We start from the raw sequence: 14287 nt of genomic DNA on the forward strand, positions 1-14287 counted from the left end.
TTTTCTCCAGGAGTTGAGTTGTTAGGCAGGAGGCCAGCTCCAGGAGGATCTGATCAATAGATCCCTCCAAAATAAGACATACAAAATCAATATGTAACAGTGGTCACTCTGCCCAAGCCATAAAGACAATGGTGCAGGTGAGTGACAAGGGATGTAAAGACAGTCCCTTTACGTGGTCCAGGTTCAGGGCACCCAAAACAGGTGCAAAGAACAATAAGTAGGTGATGATGATCTGTAGTTGGATTAGTTTAAACCAGCTTCAGGGACTTTCTCACCAGAGGAGCATTGAGGAATGCTTGCTATTGCTCTTTCCATAGTATAAGTTTCAGATTCAGAGATGCTTAACCCCTGTACGTGTTCTTGCATCTTATGTCTACTTAGGTTGACTTCTGTGTAAAATGGGCTTCTAATCAAAGCGCACCCCTTTCCTGGAAATGCTCACCCCAGGGTGGCAAAGGGTGGGGAAGACTTGGAGAGAAAAAAAATACAAGCCCCATGCCTGCAAGAATGAGGCGCTCACTACCTGGTGTGGCCTCTTTTTATTTCTCCATGTTTGTTTATTCATTCACTTTACATCCTGGTGGTAGCCACAAACCTCCTCAACTCCAAGTCCCACCCTCCTTCCCTCTTCATCATTCCCCCCTTATTCCTAAGAAAGGGGGAACCCCCTACCCATCCACCCCAGCTCATCAGTCACATCAGGACTGAGCATGCCTCTTCCCCTGTGGCCTGGCAAGGCAGTCCTGCCAGGGGGAAGTGATAAAAAAGCTGGCAAGAGAGTCCATGCCAGAGATAGCCCTTCAATAGAGAGCACACATGAAGCCTGAGCTACCCATCGACTAGATCCTTGTAGGGGGCCTATGTCCACTCCATGCAAGGTCCTTGGTTGGTACCTCAGTCTCAGCAGGCCCCTCTGGGCTCTGGTCAGCTGGCTCTATTGGTCTTTTTGTGAAGCTTCTGTCACCTCCAGGTCTTTTTCTCATTCCCCCAACTGTCTCACTAGACTCTCTATTCTTTGCCTAATGTTTGGTTGTGGATCTCAGCATCTGTTTGTACCACTGCTGGGTTGAGTCTCTCAGAAAACAACTCTGCTAGGCTCCTGTCTGCAAGCATAGCAGAGTATCCTTAATAGTATCAGGAGAGAGGTAAGCAAGAATGGGGAAATAGAAGGATCCAGAGGGTCCTAGAAACCTACAAGAAGACCATTAAGGCTGGCAAATCTGGACCCAGATGGTTCAGTTCAAACTACTGTACCAACCAAGGACAATGCATACAGTAAACCTAGAACCCCTATCCAGATGTAACTAATGGACAGCACATTCTCCACAATTGTGTGGAGAGCAGGGACTGACTCAGACATGAATTCTGGTGCCCCCATTAGACCATTTCCCCTGGGTGGGGAGGCCTAGTGACACTCAGAGGAAGAGTAAACAGGCTACCAAGAAGAGATCTGATAGGCTGTGATCTTATAGTGGGGGAACAAGGTCTCCTTCTGTCACAGACCTGGGGGAGGGGAATAGGATGTAAGAGGGAGGCAGAATAGGAAGATACAAGTGAGGGGATAACAAATGAGATGTAATCTGAATAAACTACTTACATAAAAATTAAGGTAACAGTATACAATAAAAAAAAATAGTGTCAGTGGTTGGCTCTCTCCCATGGGGTGGGTCTTGGGTTGGTCCAGGCATTGGCTGGACATTCCCTCAGTCTCTGATCTATCTGCTCTACCTTTATCCCTGCACATCTTGTAGGCAGGGTGAGTTTTGAGTTGAAGTTTTTGTGGGTGGGTTGGTGCCCACCCCACTAAGAGACTTGTCTAGTTAGAGGGTATCCTCTTCAGCATCCATGGCTCCTGATGCTAGGAGTCTCTGCTAGAGTCCCTCTCATATCCCACCACCCCTGGAACCTACCCTGACTTAGATCTCCAGCTTGTCACAGAGATGCACCTGCCCACAGTTTCTTTTCTTTATAGGCCTTTTGTCCTTCCGCCCCTCTCTCTCCTTGTCTGACCTCCACCCTCGTATCTCTCTGTGTTTTCTCTCTTACCTTGTTCTGTCTCTTTATCCACTACCTCTGTCTATTCTATTCCCCCTTCTGTTTGATGTTTAAGCATCCTTCCTTGGATCCTTCTTGTTACTTATCTTCTTTGGGTCTGTGCGTTGTATGTTTATCCTGTACTATTTGGCTAAAAGCCACTTATAAGTTAGTGCATACCATATGTGTCTTTCTGGTTCTGGGTTATCTCACTCAGGATGATCTTTTCTAAATTTATCCATTTACCTGAAAATTTCATGATTTATTTGTTTTTAATATCTGAATAGTATTCCATTGTGAAAATGTAGCACAGTTTTTAATTTATTTTTTTATCCATTCTTCAGTTGAGGGCTATCTAGGTTGTTTCCAGATTCTGGCTATTGCAAATAAAGCTGCTATGAACATAGTTGAACAAGTGTCCCTGTTTTATGGTAGAGAGTATTTTGAATATATACCCAGGAGTGGTATAGCTGGGACTTGAAATAAAGCTATTCACAATTTTCTGAGAAAGTGCCAGATTGATTTCCAAAGTGGTTGTGCAAGTTTGCACTCCCATCAGCAATGGAGAAGCATATCCCTTTCTCCACATCCTTGCCAGCAGGTGCTATCACTTGAGTTTTTGATCCTAGCCATTCTGATGGGTGTAAGATGGAATCTCAGAGTCATTTTGCTTTGTATTTCCTTAATGACTAATGACTTTGAGCATTTCTTAAGTGCTTCTCTGCCATTCAAGATTTCTCTTTTGAGAGTTCTTATTTAGCTTTGTACCCCATTTTTAATTGGGTCATTTTGTTTGTTGGTGTTTAATGTTTTGAGTGGTGAAGATCTTTTCCCAGTCTTTAGACTGTAGTTTCATTGTATTGACAGTGTCCTTGACCTTACAGAAGGTTTTCAGTTTCAAGAAGTCCCATTTATTGATTGTTGATCTGAGAGTCTGAGCTATTGGTGTTCTGTTCAGAAAGTTGTCTCCTATGGCAATGAGTTCAAGGCTCTTCTCTGCTCTCTCTTATAATATATTTAGTGTACCTGCTTTTATGTTGAGGTCTTTGATACACTTGGACTTGAGCTGGGCCATGGAGACTGTCTTTGACTTGCTTGGTTGGAGTTACACCTAGATACTTTATATTATTTGTGGCTATTGTGAAGGGTGTAGTTTTCCTAATTTCTTTCTCAGTCCATTTGTTATTTGTATACAGAAGGGCTATTAATTTTTTTAAATTTAATTTTGTACTTGGCCACTTTGCTAAAGGTATTTATCAGCTGTTGGAGTTCGCTGATGGATTTTTTTTTTTTTTTTTTTTTTGGTCGCTTATGTATATCCTATTATGTCATCTGCGAATAGCAATACTTTGAATTCTTCTTTTCTTATTTAGATCCCTTGATCTCCTTTCATTGTCTGATTTCTCTAGTTAGAATTACTATATTGTACAACTATATTGTAGGACTACTATATAACACTAATGTACTATATAGAAGAAATATGGAGAGAGTGGACAGCTTTGTCTTATCTATTACTTTAGTGGACTGCTTTGAATTTCTCTACATTTAATTTGATGTGGCTATTGGCTACTGTATATAGCCTTTATTATGTTTAGGTATGGGCCTCGTATCCGTGATCTCTCCAAACTTCTATCATGCAGGGGTGTTGTATGTTGTCAAAGGCTTTTCTGCTTCTAATGTGATTATCATGTGATGTTTTTCTTTCAGCTTGTTTATATTGTGGATTATATTGATGAATTTTTGTATGTTGAGCCATCTCTGCATCCCTGAGATAAAGCCTACTTGATCATGGTAAATGATTTATTTGATGTGTTCTTGAATTCAATTTGCCAGCATTTTAATTGAGTATTTTCAGTGAACTTGGTCTGAAATTCTCTTTCTTTGTTGTGTCTTTGTGTACTTTAGGTATCAGAGTGACTGTGACTTCATAAAATGAGTTTGGTAATGGTCATTGTGTTTTTATTTTATGGAATAGTTTGAGGAGTATTGGTATTATATTTTTTGAATTTCTGGTATTTTGTGCTAAAACCATCTGGCCCTTGGCTTTTTTTTTTTTTTTTTTTTTTTTTTTTTGGTTTGGAGACTTTTGATGATTGCTTCTATTTCCGTAGGGGTTCTAGGACTGTCTTAACTGTTTACCTGATCTTTATTTAAATTTGATAAATGAAATCTATCACAAAAATTATTCATTTCTTTTAGATTTTCCAATTTTGTGGTATATGGGCTTTTAAAGTATAACCTAACGATTCTTTATATATCCTCAGTGGCTGATGTTATGTCCCCCTTTTCATTCTTGATTTTGTTAATTTGGATACTCTCTCTCTCTCTCTCTCTCTCTCTCTCTCTCTCTCTCTCTCTCTCTCTCTCTCTCTCTCTGTGTGTGTGTGTGTGTGTGTGTGTGTGTGTATGTGGCTTTTAGTTAATTTGGCTAAGGATTTGTTTATCTTCTTGATTTTTTTCAAATAACCAGCTCTTGGTTTTATTGATTCTTTGTATTGTTTCTAAGTTATTGATTTCATCCCTGACTTGATTATTTTTTTCATCTACTCCTCTTTGGTATGTTTGTTTCTTTTTGTTCTAGAGCTTTCAGTTATGCTTTTAAGTTGCTAGTATGGGATATCTCCAATTTCCTTATGAAGGCACTTAATGCTATGAACTTTCCTCTTAGCACTGCTTTCATTGTGTCTGATAAGTTTGGGTATGTTGTGCCTTCGTTTTTATTGAATTATAGAAAGTCTTTAATATCTTCCTTTCATTCCTGACTCTGTAGTCACTGAGTAGGGAGTTGTTCAGTTTCTATGAGTTTGTAGTCTTTCTGTTGTTTCTGACTTTGTTGAGTTCCAGCTTTAATTTGTGGTGGTCTGATACGACACAATGGATTATTTCCATCTTCTTATATCTGTTGAGGTTTGCTTTGTGATTGAGTATATGGCCAGTTTTGGAGAAGGTTCTGTAAGGTGCAGAGAAGAAAGTTTATTCTTTTGTGTTTGGGTGAAATGTTCTGTAAATATCTGTTAGGTTCTTTTGATTCATGATGCCTATTAGTTTCATTATTTCTCTGTTTAGTTTCTGCCTCAGTGATCTTCCCATTGGTAAGTGTGGGGTATTAAAATCTCCTACTAGTAATGTGTGGGGTTCGCTGTGTGATTTAAGCTTATTAATGTTTCTTTTAGGAATGTGAGTGCCCTTGTGTTTGGGCCATAGATGTTCAGATTGTGGCATCATCTTGGTGTATGTTTCCTTTAATGACTATGAAGTGTCCTTCCTCATCTCTTTTGATTAATTTTGGTTGAAAGTCTATTTATTAGATACTAGAATGGCTACTCCAGCTTGTTTCTTGAGTTCATTTGCTTGGAAAACCTTTTCTCAGTCCTTACTCTGGGGTAATGTCTATCTTTATTGCTGAGATGTGTTTCTTGTATGCAGCAGAATGATGGGTTCTATTTTGTCATTCATTTTGTTATTCTGTGTCTTTTTATCAGGGAGTTGAGGCCATTGATGTTGAGAGATTTTTAATGACCAGAGGTTGTTAATTCATGTTATTTTGTTGGTGCCGGTGGTAGTGAGTGTGTGGGCTTCCTTTCTTTTGGTTTTGAGGATGTGGGGTTAATTACATCCAGTGTTTTCATGGGTATAGTTAGCCTCCTTGGGTTGGTGTTTTCCTATTATCTTCTATATGCTGTATTTGTGGATAGGTACAGTTGAAATTTGATTTTGTCATGGGATTTTTTTTTTCCATCAGTGGTGATTGAAAGTTTTGCTGGGTATTGTAGTCTGGTCTGATATCTGTGGTCTCTTAGTGTCTGCGTGACATCTGCCCAGACACTTCCTTCTGGTTTTTATAGTCTCTGTTGCTATATGTAGGTATAATTCTGATTGGTTTGCCTTTATATGTGACATGGTGTTTTCCCCTTGCAGCTTTTAATATTCTTTTTTGTTATGTAAATTTAGTGTTTTGATTATTATGTTGCGATATGATTTTCTTTTCTGGTGCAATCTATTTGGTGTTCTGTAAGCTTCTTGTATATTTAAAGGCATCTCTTTTTTAGGTTGAGGAAGTTTTCTTCTATGATTTTGTTGAGAACATTTTCTGGGCCTGTGAAGCAGGAGTCTTCTCCTTCTTCTATTCCTATTATTATTCTTAGATTTGGTCTTTTCATGGCGTCCCAGATTTCTTGTTTGTTTTGTGTCAGGAACTTATTAGATTTAACATTTTCTTTTATTGATGTACTGATTTCTTCAATCATATCTTCTATAACTGAGATTCTCTTTTACATCTCTTGTATCCTGTTGTTGATGCTGTGTCTATAGTGCCTGTTCTCTTCCCTAGGTTTTCCATTTCTAGGATTGCCTCAGATTATGCATTTTTTTTATTGCTTCTATTTCCAGATTCAGATCTTGAATAGTTTTATTTATTTCCTTCTCCTGTTTGATTTTATTTTCCTGTATTTCCTTAAGGGATTTATTGAATTATTTCTTCTGTTTGAATGTATTTTCCTGTATTTCTTTGAGAGTTTTTTTTTTCCTCTTTCAATACTTCTTTCATTTTTATAACATCAGATTTAAGATCATTTCCTTGTGCTTTAGGTGTGTTAGGGTACTCAGGGCTTGCCAAAGCAAGATGGCTTGGTTCTGGAGGTGCCATATGACCCTGGGTTTTGTTGCTTGTTATCTTACCCTGATCTCTTGCCATATGGTTGACCCTGGTGTTGGTAAGTCTGTTGGTGCCTGATGGTAATAGGCATCTAATATTATAGGTAGAGGTGGTAGTCCTGGGTGGTAGCAGACCTCTAGTTTTTCTGGGTGATAGCAGGCCTCAGGAGATACAGGGAGAACTGGTAGTCTCTGATGGCTGTTGGTGTCTGGGATTACAGTTGGAGATGATCTCAAGGAAATGGGGATGGTGGGGAGCTATTGGAATCTGATGATTGTCTGTCTCTGCTGCTCCCTTTTGGTTGGTGCTGTTCCCTGATGGCTGCTGGTCTTCAGGACTGTTGTTCCATGATTTTTGACTATCTCTGTGACTGCAGATGGTGATGTGGCTGGGGAAATCGAGTGTTCCCAGGAGATGGGGAGCAGAGCACAGTGGGGATGAGGGAAATCTGGTCCACATGGCCTGGAGGCAGCCCACACCCTTGCTGGAAGACTCTGTTGTTCCTTGGTGGCTTCTGGTCTCTGGGATTGTAGGTGGGCGTGGGGTCCTAGGAGATGGAACACACCTTGGATCTGGAAGCATCATCGTGTTGAGCAAAAACAGGCTCCCCCCCCCCCCCCCACAAAGTGACCTGTGCAACTGCTTATTATAACACAGAGGGCAGAGTTGCTGTATGCAGAAAAGCTCATCAGGGTCAAAAAACAAGGTGCCCAGATGTGTGATATGCCAATTTAATTATTTCTAAGTCCACTGCAAGCAAAGGACAGTATATCTGTCCTTTGTAACAATCCTAGTCATCAATTTTTCTCCAAACCTGATTGCTTTTTATTTGGAGATGTTTATTAACTCTTGTATTTATATTCCTTTCTCTAAAATACAGAGGTGCTCAGGGGAATTAAAATTTGGATTGAGAAGTGGTTAATGTGACTTACTAGGAAATAGAGGATATCAAGGCCCCAGTTTAATTAACTTGGCCACTCTTGCTTTTGTGTGATGCCTGACTAGGTTAGCCTAGGTTGTCCTTGAGATAGATAAAGAGAATGAATGGAAGGCAGAGAAAATAAGGAGTTAAGTATGAAGTATCCACTGTGAGAAGAGAATAAATTAAAAGAAAAATTACTTTCTAATAAAATCAACCTAAAATTCCAATTTATTTGTACATAGTATTGACATTCCTGCTTTGACGTTTATACCCAGTTTTTGTTTGTTTGCTTTTGAGTAAGTACATTGCATGCAGTTCCAACTTCTTGAGTTTGGAATGTTGAAATAAAGTGCTTAGAGACTGATTTTTCTTTTCTCTGGAAATCTTAGAACTCAGAAAGTCACTTGTACTAGAGGAAAGAGAAAGGATAGAGATCCTCAACCCAGTTGATTGGCAGAATGGCAGCCAGATTACCAGAGAGATATGTCTTCCTGCACATGCACAGAAGGCCAGGACAGGTTCTCTGAGCTAAAAATGAGTGGCTATTGTTCTTTTTGGTGACGTTTTTCCAGCTGAGAGATCATAAGGAGAAGGAAGGGTCATTTTTTTTTTTTTTCTGATAGTCTGTTCCAACTGCCCCTTCATCTAATTTTAGCTTGATTTTAAAGACCTATTTTCAGGAGACTTTTTAAAAAATTCCTTCTTACACTTTGATAGTCATATGCAAAAACCCTTAGAGAGCCAAAAAGAATGAGTACAAATGTTAAAGACCTAGCCATTTTCTAAGGCCAAATATATTATCCTTTTTGGCTAGACATATGAACCCCCATAGGGAAATAAAAATAAAGGAACAAAAAGCCTGTTGACTTTTTATATTAATGAAGTATAAAAACAGAAGGAAAGAGGGTTCCAGAGAGAAGCAGAAAGACCACAGTGCTTTGGTTACAACAGCAGCAGCAGCAGCAGAAACAACAACAACATTAACAACAACAACAACAACAACACACACACACACACACACACACACACACACACACACACAGAAACATTCTGGAGTCATGGTGTTCCCATTAGGCATTTTGCTATAGTTAGGGACAAGTCGCAGAGGCCATTAGAGTGATTAAGGCTACAGATTACATGCTGGCTTCCCTGTGATAATTTCTATTGTCTCAAAATGGATTTCTGGAATGTGTATCTATGCACATGATCAGTGATTCGACAGTGGACTTTTTCTTATGCAAATTATGGGAATCAATATTATGAACTCACCTCAAAAGATTACAAATAAAAAACCCACAGCAGAGAGCAGATGAGAGCTATTCTCTTCGACAACATTCTGGTCCTATTGGAACATGTTCAGAAGAGTTGAAAGGACGTTGCAAGCTGCATTTGCCACTCAGAGCGAGCCAGGCCAGCCTGGGACAGATGCTGCAGCATTTCACAAACAAGAGCAGCAAGGCAGTGCTGCCCAACTTTGATTTTGCTTTGATTTTTCCTCCCCTGTGGAGAAGAATGATCTTCAAGCAAGATAAACTGAAAATCTGTAAAAATGAATTCAAGTTCGAGAGAGATTTTATGAAGAGCACTTGGGCCTTTACAGGAGCTCAGATCAAAACTCCAAGGCAGCTGCTAGATCATGAATCTGATCAAAGCAACTCAGTTGGTAATCTTTGAGAAAAAGGCATGTGAGAGGGTTTGCAGGACCCCGGGGAGGAGGGAATAGCCCAGTTTTTGGAAGGAAAGGATAAAACAGCTGGTTGATAATAAACTCGGTGTTGTATAGTTAAAATAATTGTTTGTAAATAATAACTCTAAATAAAAACTAAAGTGGATTGAGTAACGATCCATTTGTAGATAAGCTTCTCAAAGTGGGGAAATCACTTTTGGGTCCTTGTCAGGACTTACTGAAGTCATAGTCAGAAACATTGGCCACCCATGGTATGATGATGCTTTTTGACCCTGAAAGGAATGTGAGCATGAGGCCTGGCAGGGAAGAGGGGATATGGAAGGGGGCCCCAAGGACTAAGAAAAAGAAAACAGATGTGCCTATTGGCTAGTGTTCTTGTGTGTACGTGAGGGCTGGTCCATATACTACCACATTTCTCTTCAGCTCTCTTCTTTCCCTGCTCCTGAGTTCCAGCTAGTACTAGCGAGTAGTTTAAAGAACCTAATCAGAATTTAAGTCCCCATATATGGGAGATGAAGAATTCAACATTATATCTGCTCTATTACATTTGGACTCCTGACTCTGAGAATATATTCTGTAACCATGTCCTGGTAAAATTGTGATCCCATTTCTTAAACTTGAAAGCGTTCTGAACAGTTCTGAATAGTTTTGAAACTCAACCGCCCATTTTCCTAGCTTATAAGAAACCAATTTATTTTTATCTTACAAAAGCTTTTTAGTGTATACAATGCTCATACATTATATGTGCTATGTCTGTGTCTATATAGTAATGCCTTGGCCTCCTCTGTGTTTGGCATAAATGGTAGTATTCTACGTATACAATTTTGTAGTTTTGTTTTCTTTCAAATGCTTTCAGAGACTCTTTTGTGTTGGTACTCCATGAATGTCTTCATTCTTCTGTGAAGAATACATACTCTTTCACTCCTCACACCTTTAATGACTCTGGCCTTTGTTGTGCTGTAACTGTGCTGTTGTGAATAAACTTGTATGTTATGTCATTTCTTGAAAGAACAACCCTTATTTCCTGTAAGGGTGAGTCTTGATTATCAACTTGACATGTTGTCCAGTCACTCCAGAATAGTCTCAAAATCTCTAGTGAGGGTTGGCCTGTGGGCATGCTAGTGAAGGGATTTCCTAACTGGATTAATTGAGGTGAGAAGGCCCGTGTAGTGTGGGTGATATTATTCCTCAAACAGGGAGTGGCTCCTGGACTGGTTAAGAATAGAGAAAGTGGAGAGCTGAGCACTAGTGTGTGCACACCAATTCCTGGTTCTGCTCTTGACTGCAGGTGAAATGTGTTCCGTTCTTTCAAGTTCATGTTGCTATGGCTCCCTGCCACATTGGCTGTAATTTGTAATCACGAACCAAATAAACCCTTTCTCCCCTAAATTGCTGTAGTCAGGGCATTTTATCACAGTGACTGGGAAATGAAACATAGATAACTTTAGGGGAATTTTTTTTTCCTGAAGGGGAGGCTGGGGCACTGGCTCAGTGATCAGTGTTTGCTACATGAGCATAAACACCTGGGTTTGCATCCTAGCTCTCATGTAAAAGTTGGGCAGTTTTCTGTGTCTGTAATCCCAGTGTTGTTGGGGGCAGAGAAGAAAGCAACCTGGGTCTTATTGGCTGTCAGATCACCTAAGGTTCAGTGAGATACCCTATCTCAAAAGAATAAGACAGAAGATGATAAAGCAGGTCACCTGACATCCTTGTCTGGCCTCCATGTACACAGATGCATGCCCTTGCACAAACATGTGCACATATGCCACACATATAACACACATATACAGAGAGAGAGAGAGAGAGAGAGAGAGAGAGAGAGAGAGAGAGAGAGAGAGAGAGAGAGAGAGAGAGAGAGAGAGAGAGAGGGAGAGAGAGGGAGAGAGAGAGAAGGAGAGAGAGGGAGAGAGAGAGAAGGAGAGAGAGGGAGAGAGAGAGAGGGAGAGAGAGATTCCTAGACAGGGAATTGCTAAGTAAAGGTATATGAAGTTGTGACTTTGATAAACATTACTAAATTTCTCTTTAAAGGGGCATTCAGTTACACTCTCACTGCCTTCTCTTATGAATAATCAAGTCGCTGTAGTTTAAAATGATCTCTTAATTGTGAACATCCATTTTTGTGCTTAAGAGTCATTTGCATTTCCTTGATGTGTCTATTTATATTCTTGGCCCATTTTCTATTGGGTTACTGGCAATGACTTTCTGATGTGTCCAAGTCTTCTCTACTTTTATCTGTTGGTGCTATGAACTGCATACAGCTTGTGAAAATTTAATTTTGAGCATTTCTCTGCATGGGCTTTCCCCACCTTTTCTCTAGGTTCACTCACAGGTTCTTGCTGTGATTAAATTTTCTGTAACTGAGTACTTGCAAAACAGGCTAAACCATGGTTTGGTAAAATACTGCTGTCATGCTCATGGCCTGCTGTGGTAAACAGTGGTTTACAGGAATACAGCTATGCCTGCTTGCTTACTTATTGTGACATAGAACAAATTTGCCACGACACAGATATACAGTTCACAAAGTCTAAAATACTCGCTGTCCAGCCTATTATGGAAAAACATTTGCTGACCCCTTCTTAATCTCCTTCTTTGAGGTTTTGCTCAGTTTTTAAACCATGACCCCTTTTAGCAAATAGCAGGTAGTCTGTGTTCTAAATAGGATATAGGTTTAAATACTGCAAGGTTAAGATTTGATTCAAAATATTGATTCCTTCTGAATAAGAATAGCATTTATTTTATAAAAAATGTGGAACATCTAATATTTATCTAGCATGTTTCTAGTGCTGTGAATATAGCAAATAACAATTATGCAAAATTTAGTATCTTTTAAAAAGCCACCAGATACTGGGCATGGTGGCACATGCCTGTAATCCCAGCACTCAGGGAGGCAGAGGCAGGTGGATCATTGTGAGTTTGAGGCCAGTCTGGTCTACAAAAGAAATCCAAGACAGCTACACAGAGAAACCCTATCCCAAAAAACAAAATCCACCAGACATATTCCTTACTAATTTGTAAGTATAAATTAAGCTTATGGCCTAGCACTGTGGAGGCTGAGCTGGAAATTTCTCAAGTTCAGCTTTGACTAGTGGTTAGATGCTGTCTCAAAACAAAACACCCAAACAAAACAAAAACAAAAACAAAACCCCCAAAAAAACCACCACCAACAACAAAAAACAAAACCAAGAAGGAAGACTGAAAAGAGAAGAAGAAAGTATTTGTTAAAGGTGAACCTAGGACAGTCTTCTTTAAGACCACATTTAATGTGCAATCTTCCTATACATGCTGTGTATGATCTCTGTGTCCGTATGTGGCCATCTCATACATGGGTGTGGCCTCTGTCAGTGTGCAGCTGCCCCTTACAGTGTTCTTCATGACATCACTTAGTATGCAGCCATCCTGCCTGATGTCTATATGCTCCCTGTTGGAATGTACTCATCCATCACTGTGTTCTGCATGATCCCTGTTAGTATGCAGACATCCTATACAGCGCTCTACACAATCACATTTACTATATGGTCATCGTTCACAGTGTTCTGTGACCTATGCTAGGATACAGACATCTGGTACAGAAAATTGCTGATCAGGTATAACATACGGTTTTTGTGAAATATATTGAGTTTTGAACATGGAAGCTGTTCATCATGGTGTACTGCCCAGTAAGGTAGCCTCTTTCTAATTACTGAGTGTAGATATAATGGAGTAGTTTGATTGAATGATTGGAAATGTTCAGTAAGTGTAAAACACCAGCTTTCAAAGATTTCTTAGAAGTGGAACAACGTATCTCTCTAGTAATTTTACACTTACTTCTTGTTGACAAAATATATTTGGTATATACAGGAAACAATGGCAGTCACAAAGGCACTGAGACAGAATATGTCTTAGTTGACAAAGCCTGTCTCTAGGTCATTGTCTGGATTTCTTCTTGCCTTTCTAAATAAAAGCCATACAAATGTTTTGAAATATAATTCTGCTATTTGAACATAATTCACCCAATCTTGAAAAGTTCAGTTTTAATTCTAAATCATTAAATATTGAGATTGAACATATTTGTTTGCCAATAAGATTCATTTTCAAAGTATGTGGTTGTAAATGGGCTTCTTCACTTGCATGGCGACATAGAGAGGACTCACATGAAGGATAGTGCAGCATTATTAGTTGATAAGCCATATTTCTGACAGAATAATATACCACTTAAAAGCTCTACATAATGGGAAATGACAAATTTCAGGAAGCAATTGAGCTGAGAGTTTCTCGGAAGATAAATGCTACCATTTGTATGTGCAGAAGCTGAGTGTGTGTGGCTGTAAGCTGCAGTGTCATAGTCTCTGCTGGGATTCTTGTTATCCAGCCCACTGCGAGGGCCTGTCCTCTGAAGACACTGCCTCCCACTCCCAGAGAAACAGAGTCATGGCTCTGGACCCCTTGAACTCAGAATCAGGCCTCTATTCAAACATTTTTCCCAGCATTAAGTCCAATAGTTGTATGTCTTAGGAACACACCACTGATGTACTCTGCACAGAGTCCTGAGTCACACAGCACACACTGGGCAGAAGCTAGCATGGAGACCATCCATATGAGGGTGGACCTGTAGAAGCCATTCCTAAGAAGGACAGAAACATCAGTTGTGACTTTCAGCATCCCTCTTGATCTCTCCTTACACATTGTAATTATCAAAAGAAACTTTTATGCTTTCTACCTTCTGTTTTGTTCTTTGCAGCAGATAGAAAGCTCATCAAGTAGGAATATAAGGAGGTAGGACCACAGGGAAGTTGAGTGAGCGAATCTTTTCACCTAAGGTTGTGCCTGGGGAATATTCCTGCTGCCTGTGGCAGAGTTGCCTTGATTGTTCAATCTGCTTAATCAGGAAGCTCTACAGAGTCCAGCACAGAGTTGAAGTGAGCATTAAAGTTGACAGAACTCAGTAAACCCAGTCTCAGGGTCCTGGTACAGTCCATACCAAAGTCCTCATAAACCAAAGAAACCACAGAGC

Source organism: Acomys russatus, chromosome 3 (genome assembly GCF_903995435.1).
Source record: "Acomys russatus chromosome 3, mAcoRus1.1, whole genome shotgun sequence".
In the NCBI taxonomy this organism is placed as follows: Eukaryota; Metazoa; Chordata; class Mammalia; order Rodentia; family Muridae; genus Acomys; species Acomys russatus.